Consider the following 7,878-nt stretch of genomic DNA (forward strand, 5'->3'; position numbering starts at 1 on the left):
GTTTCAAAGATATTAAATCACCTTAAAAATGCTTGAAACTTTTTTGGGTTTTTTGCAAATTACATCATGTGTTTGGAGGTTAGAATACTAGTATTATTGCTATATTAAGCTTAGCAAGGTGACATTGAAAGTGCCAATGCCATATTTTTCTTTTCTTTCACTCCATTACCTGATGTAATGAACCAAAGTAGAGCTCTTTAGTCTTTTCTTGTATTTATTATCTTTTGAATTCCTGATTAGGATGTTATCAGTACACACTGCCATATCTGGAATTCTGGAAAGCAGAGGTCCATAAAACTTTGGACTATTCAAAGAAACAGAAACTCAGACTGGAAGAATTTACTTAGCAAACTGAGTAGAAAAATTACTATCAAGAGGAGGTGGGGGAAACAAATGTACTTTCTCAAATGTGCTCATCTTACAAATCACCTGATACCGTTAAACATACAGATTCAATTGGTCTTAGATGAGCCCTGTTTTCTCTGTGTTTAATAAGTACACAGGCCTTCCTACAAACAGGCAAGTTTGATAAACACTGAAACAGAATCAGTAATAGATTGGTGTGATAAGAGCATGTTTGTAAAAGTCTTCACAGCAGAATCAGGGAGACATTTACGATAGCACAAATCAAATATGAGTGAGTCTTAGGTTCTTATTCACAGTGAATCTATAGACTCTATAAAATTCTTAAAGTCAACTTTATTTAGAATATAAGTAACATACAATAAAATGTATCCAGTTTAAGTATATCTTTGGATGAATTTTGTCTCTGAAAAGTTCTAGTGATGAAATAATTGTTACATATTAATTTTTGAGAAAACATTTATTACTCTTTCAAACATTGAAAATAATTCTCTGTTTGATATAAAAGTAGGAAGCCTCAGAGAATGCACCAGAATATCTGTTTCTGTTGACTTCTAGTAGTTTGACTATTTTGATAATATAAATTTATACCTTCAAATCTGATTGATTAGTTGTAGTATAAACAAATTATTTCCTATGAGGCTCTTACGTATCCTTCTTTCAATGTTGAGTTAAAGCTCCACACTTGAAGACATTATATTGAAAGGCAAAACATCCAATATTTATATTGTAATTATTCTAATCTTGAAGAACATGTGACAGTCCTAACAATTCTGTCAATGGAATTGAAGAATACTATAATGAGCATCTTTATAAATCAGTCAGATACCTTTCTTTTATCTTACATTTGGAGAAATTTATGAGTACTTTTGCCAATACTACAGAATGCTAGGTATTATTGCTTTATTATTTCCGAAATTAATAACTCCTGGACTTCACAATCATTTAGAATACTCAAGACATTGTTCAATACCTGTTGTGAACTGAATAGGTAATAGAGGGTACATAGTTCTATGAAGCATCAATAAATTAAGATCTTTACTCACCAAGCCTATTCAAAATCAGAACACACTACTAACAACTATGTGATTTATGGCTTTATTTCATTTATATTTGCTTGACACATAAAATTAAACATGAAATTTCTTTGATTGATTACATAGATATTCTTTCCCTATCTTGAATTGTCAACTGTTGCATAGGTTCAGTACTTACATACATATTCTAACTCAATGACTCAGAATGCTCAGTAGATCTTGTATTATTTTTCTAATATAAGTTTTTAAATTCTGGTTAAAACTTGGAAGTAAAGAATGCATTTGAGTGATTCATTTTGTCCTCAAACAAATATTTTCTATTGATCATCCAGACTGTTATTTATTTCATTTCATAGTCTTTTACTTAAATCATATTTTACCTGAATAGAAAGAATTCTCTTTAAAGTTCACTACAACTATTCTTTCTATGATTTTCTTCTATTCTAATCTTTAATAATGCTGTTATACTATGTTTCTTTGTACATCACTGAGGGATTCACACTTTTTTTTTTTTTTTTTTTTTTTTTTTTTAGTAAAGCACACAATCTATTCCCTTTACATTGCTCTCTTCATTCAAATAACTATTATTTTTAATTAAGGTGTATATATATGCAAATATTGCTGATCATTTGTACAGCAAGAATGAGGCATAAGGTGATCCTGATAAAATAAACTTACTAATTGAGTGTGATGACATTAGGGATAAAGTTTATAATGAAAAAGAAAATTTTTGAATAGCAAAAGTATTTAGGAGCCTTGAAGTCTGGGTTGGCATCAGATATGTTAAACATTGATACTCTAAATATAAGTTCTTTAGGAAAATCATTTATATAAATTAGTTTCATAGCCAAATTGTGAATTTCTAGTTTTCTCCCACCAGAGTCATTTTGAAAGATTATATTTATTACAGAGCATTAGTAGTACCATAAATTTTAGAACCATAAATATTAAAGTTATTTTAAACATCCCTAAACAAGTTGGAATTAAAGAATACATAGAAAGGGACACATGTTCTTGACCCAAACTAATATATATTAATATGTTCAAGTTATTAATTTCTAATCTATGTTGTGCCATTTATATTTAATTATTCTGAAGCTTATCCCAACCCTTCCTCTGCCCCAAGAATCAAAGACAAAATTAAATCCTACTTATTTTAATTTTCAAATTATTTTGCTAAATACTACTTTTTAAAAAGAGAAGAGAAATATATGATAAAAATGAGTGATGAGATGTTTCAGCTTTCATTGCAATAAGACAATTATAGGTTAATAAGAAGCTCTAAAGTTAACATACTGAAAATCTCCCCAAGGTGGCGGCTGCTCAGCCAATACCCCCACCCCCTCACCTCACGGGGGCACTGAAGGCAGCAGTGGAGGACCAGAGCCTCTACGGCTCCCAGGAGAGAGGCCTGCTGAAAATGACTGAATATAAACTTCTGGTAGTTGGAGCTGATGGTGTAGGCAAGAGTATGTTGAAGATACAGCTAATTCAGAATCACTTTGTGGATGAATATGATCCAACAATAGAGGATTCCTACAGGAAGGAAGTAGTAATTGGTAGAGAAACGCGTCTCTTGGGTATTATTGACATAGCAGATGAAGAAGTGTACAGTGCAATGAGGTATCAGTACATGAGGCCTGGGGAGGGCTTTCTTTGTGTATTTATCATAAATGATACTAATAACATGAAGCTATTATCAAGAACAAATTAAAAGAGTTAAATAAAGACTCTGAAGATGTACCTATAGTCCCAGTAGGAAATAAACGTGGTTTGCCTTCAAGAACATTAGACACAAAACAAGCCCTGGACTTAGCAAGAAGCTACAGAATTCTTTTTATGGAAACATCTCCAAAGACAAGACAGGGTATTGATGATTCTTCTATATATTACTTTGAGAAATTTGAAAACATAAAGAAAGTAGGAGTGAAGATGGTAAAAAGAAGAAAAAGAAGTCAAAGACAAAGTGTAAAATTATGTAAATACAATTTGTACTTTTTCTTAAGGCATACTTAAGTAAAAGGGGTAATTTTTATAATTACACTAAATTATTAGCATTTGTTTTAACATTATCTAATTTTTTTTTCTACTCCATGCAAACGGTTAACTTTTATCTTAAATGCTTATTTAAAATGACAGTAGAATTTTTTTTTCACTCCAAGTGGCAGTATTCCCTGACTTTTGGTATTTGAACTAGCAATGCCTCTGAAAAAGAAACTGAATACCTAAGATTTCTGTCTTGGGGTTTTGGGTGCATGTAGTTGATCACTTCTTGGTTTTCTTACCAAATGTCAACATTGATGTGAAACAAATAATGAAGCTTTCAAATCATCTCTGTTCTGTATTTTATCTAGTCACATAAATAAATTAATTACTAGTTATTACTTCAGTTGAGACTTTATGATTGGTTTTAGTGAAATATTGAGGGTACAAAAATTTGTGGACTTCCTGTTGATTAATCTAGTCATCATGTCCTATAGTTTTTTTTTTTACAAAGTATTTATGAATCTTTATTTTTTCTTACTCTAGTAATAATATAAACATAAAAACTAAAACATTGTAAAACACAGAAAGCAAAATTACTATTATATCACTCCACATGAAGAACCAATTTTGGCAGTAATCGGTACATCTATATTTAAATATCTACATAGGAATATGTATTTTTGTTTTTAAGAGACAAGGTCTTACTATGTTGGCCAGGCTGGAGTGCAGTGGCTATTCTCAGATGCAATCATGGCATGCAGCAGCCTTGAACTTCTGGCCTCAAGCGATCTTCCCGCCTCAGCCTCTGGAATAGCTGGAACTACAGATGCTCGTGATGGTGCCTGGCTATGGAATATGCATTTTTAATAAAAGGGGAATCATATCAAACATAGTTTTCTGCAATTATCTCTTCTTTTCTTTTCTTTTTTTAAAATTTGAAGTACATTTTGGAAGTCTTTTCATATCAGTACAAAAAGAGCTACCAAATCTTTTTTATTGACTGTCTAGTATTCCATTGAATGAGTTTACTGTATCTGTTTAACCAATCCTTTATTGAGGGCCATTTGGGTTATTCAAAATCTTTAGTTTTATACGAAATGCTGCAGTGAATGTCATTGAACATACATCTTTGTGCACTTATGCAAGTATTTTTTTGCTGGATATAGTTCTAGAAGTAGAATTGTTGATAGTTTGTAATCCTTATTGAATGTACAGTTACACTGTTCACAAAGGTTTTCTCCCCTTTTCCACTGTTATTAGTTAATGTCACTCTCCAAACAATATTATATTTTATTCTATAAAAAGAAAAAATGAAAAAACTACAAGGCAATGGAAATATTAAAAGGCCATTTCCTTACTATAGTAGATAAATTACTATAAGACTCCTAATAATTTTTCCTATTAAAGCAGACCTGCTATTAAATAGAAATTGTAGTAATCATTTGGGGGGTGTATATTTACATGCTACTAAATTTTTATGATAATTAAAAAAATGTTAACATGAATAAAAAAATTCTCATGGGAATTAATATAGTCTTCCTCTGTCACATTGCTCTTTCATAGCATAACTTTAAATCTTTTCTTGAACTGAAGTCTTTGAAAATAGTTTTAATTCCAGTAGTGATATTAAATATTATTTAGGCCTATTACAGCTTAGTAGGTGTTGAAGAGACCAAGGTTGCAAGGCCAAGGCCTGTGTGAACCTTTGAGCTTCATTGAGAGTTTCACAGTATGGACTGCACCCGTACAATCATCCAGTGTTGTCATGCATTGGTTGGTCAAAATGGGGACTAGGAGAGAGTTTGGGTAGCTTAACAAGATTCAGTCTCACTATGTGGTGGTCTTAATGAAAAACCAAGAGCATCACTTGCTTTTCTTTTTTTTTTTTTTAAAAAAAAAACTTTTTATAAAAGAAATTACTTTTTAAATATTAACTTAAAAGTTGAGATTTTGGTTGGGGTGGGAGGTCCCAAGGAGGGGGGAGGAGGGGATGGGTATATACACACCTAATGGGTGTGGTGTGCAGCATTTGGGGGATGGACACCCTTGAAGTTGTGACTTGGGTGAGGCAAAGGCAATATACATAACCTAAACATTTGTACCCCCGTAATATGCTGAAATTAAAAAAAAAAAAAACAATGAAAGTAAAAAGTTTCAAAATCCCTAAGTTTAGGTAGTTCTCTTAATGCTGGCTAAATTAATATTTTTTTACTTTTAAAGTCTGATCTACATTTAAGAATATCTAATGCTTAAAAATTAATTAGCATTAATAAAAACAGTCCTTTTGATGCATATAAAATGTTACTTAATTTGAAATGTTTGAAGTGAGATAATGTGGTAAAGTGAAAATATTACTGGACTGGGAGGAAGGTGACTTAGATTCTGGATATGTGTCTTAGAACTCTGATTTTGGACAAATCATTTACTATTAATATCTATTTCTTCTTGTTAAAAGAAGTCACCTTAAAGGCTTTATATAACTTTATAACTATGTGATTTGATTTACATTCAGTTTACGTAAGGATACAGCTGTTTGTTAAGTTCAGCACAATCTGTAACTTTTTATATTCATTATAATCTTCAGTACAAGTCTTTGGCACAATTGTTCAAGAGTTGAAGTTTATATTTGAATATCCATTTTTCAGTTTTAGGACCCGTCTCCCATATTAACTTCATCTTACCTGGCTACCCTTCCACATGCCCCATGACTTGATGTAACTTTTTTTAATATTCTAATTCCCCTAACCTCAAGATTTATTGTTGTTATGGATATATCCATGAAGGTTTCCCATTAAGTCATATCAAAATGCCCCACATCTTGTTTCTTCAGGGCTCAAAATAATCTTAGAAATGTTGGCCAGGCGCGGTGGCTCACGCCTGCAATCCTAGCACTTTGGGAGGCCGAGGCGGGTGGATCGCTCAGGGTAAGGAGTTCGAGACCAGCCTGAGCAAGAGAGAGACCCCCATCTCTACTAAAAATAGAAAGAAATTATCTGGCCAACTAAAAATATATATAGAAAAAAATTAGCCAGGCATGGTGGTGCATGCCTGTAGTCCCAGCTACTCGGGAGGCTGAGGCAGTAGGATCGTTTAAGCCCAGTAGTTTGAGGTTGCTGTGAGCTAGGCTGACACCACAGCACTCACTCTAGCCAGGTAGCCAGGGCAACAAAGTGACACTCTGTCTCAAAAAAAAAAAAAAAAAAAAAGAAATGTCATGTTGGGGAGTTGACCTAGTAGCCAAATTTCAGTTGGTGGCTGTAGTAATTTAATCTTGATTCTTTGACCATCATCTCTATGCTGCCTGGTCCATTAGTGATTAAGTAGAAATTTTCAAACCTGGTATGAGTAGACAAAACCCTATCCAGTGGAAGGAGAATTTAATAAAAGTAGTGCTGAAAGAATTCCTTGAGTAATCTGTAACTAGGACTAGCCCTGGTAACAGAGATACATTCCATTGTTTTAATAACTAAAAATATTCTTACAATAAAAATAATTAAACATGTAATTAATGCTTACTTTTTTGCAGAATTCATTTTTAAGCAAATATTTATTGAGTGCCTTCCAGATGCCAGATGCCAGCTACTGCACAAGGCACCGGAGATACAGTGTCCCCAAACAAGAGACATAATCCCTGTCCTTACGTGGTGCTAGAGTGGTCTGTAATATCTCAGTAAGGCCATTGGTGCATGACCCAGAGATAACACAATGTGTATTTTAGTTTTGTAAAGAAGGGATTCGGTCTCTACGGTTTCTTCCAGCTCTAAAATACTTGTTTTGCTATGGTTCCAATACAACTGTTTAATCAAGCTATTTTATATAAATCTTTATTTCATTGTTTTAAAGGAATATACTTGATTGTCTTGTTTTTTTTTTTTTATTTGGCATAACTATGCTATTCTATTGGAACAATTATAATACACATTAAGTTGTATGTCAGATACTAATATTAAAATTCCCAGAGGTGTAATATTCTAGTTTACTCTTTGTATAAGTAATTTACAGTTTCAAAAATTAAAAAAAAAAAAAACCTCTTTTAAGTTACATGATGACCACAAAGTTTATGTTAAGAACAATTTAAGAAAATGTATGTGTGTACTTTCTCTTTATATTGGTATTATGGAAATTCTGTTTGAGAATTTACCCTATGATGTTGTAAATAAATTACTAAATTAATCAGACAACAAATCTAGTCTTTTTCATCTATAATAGTCTGTATGTCTCGAACCACATCACTTAACCTTTATGAACTTCAGTGTTTTCATTGGCACTGCTAGGAGATATGTACTATTATTTTCATGTTATAAATTATGCAACTGAAGCATAAATAGGTTCACTAACTTGTTAGGGACACAAAGCCATGGAATAGAGTAAGAACTTAATCTGTAATCCCAAAGTCCAAGACCTGATTTACTATGATAAACAGTCTGTCAGGAAAATAAGATTTTTATCTTTGCTTCATAGATAAGGTAAACTGAGACAAAGAAAAGTTAGA

The 7,878-nt window shown here is 32.2% G+C and overlaps 1 pseudogene; it reads left to right on the plus strand.

The window, feature by feature from the left end:
• Positions 1-2,820: 2,820 nt before the first annotated feature.
• On the plus strand, positions 2,821-3,382 carry LOC138386520 (GTPase KRas pseudogene; annotated as a pseudogene).
• The last annotated feature ends 4,496 nt before the right edge of the window (positions 3,383-7,878 follow it).

This window comes from Eulemur rufifrons, chromosome 7 (assembly GCF_041146395.1).
Source record: "Eulemur rufifrons isolate Redbay chromosome 7, OSU_ERuf_1, whole genome shotgun sequence".
NCBI lineage: Eukaryota > Metazoa > Chordata > Mammalia > Primates > Lemuridae > Eulemur > Eulemur rufifrons.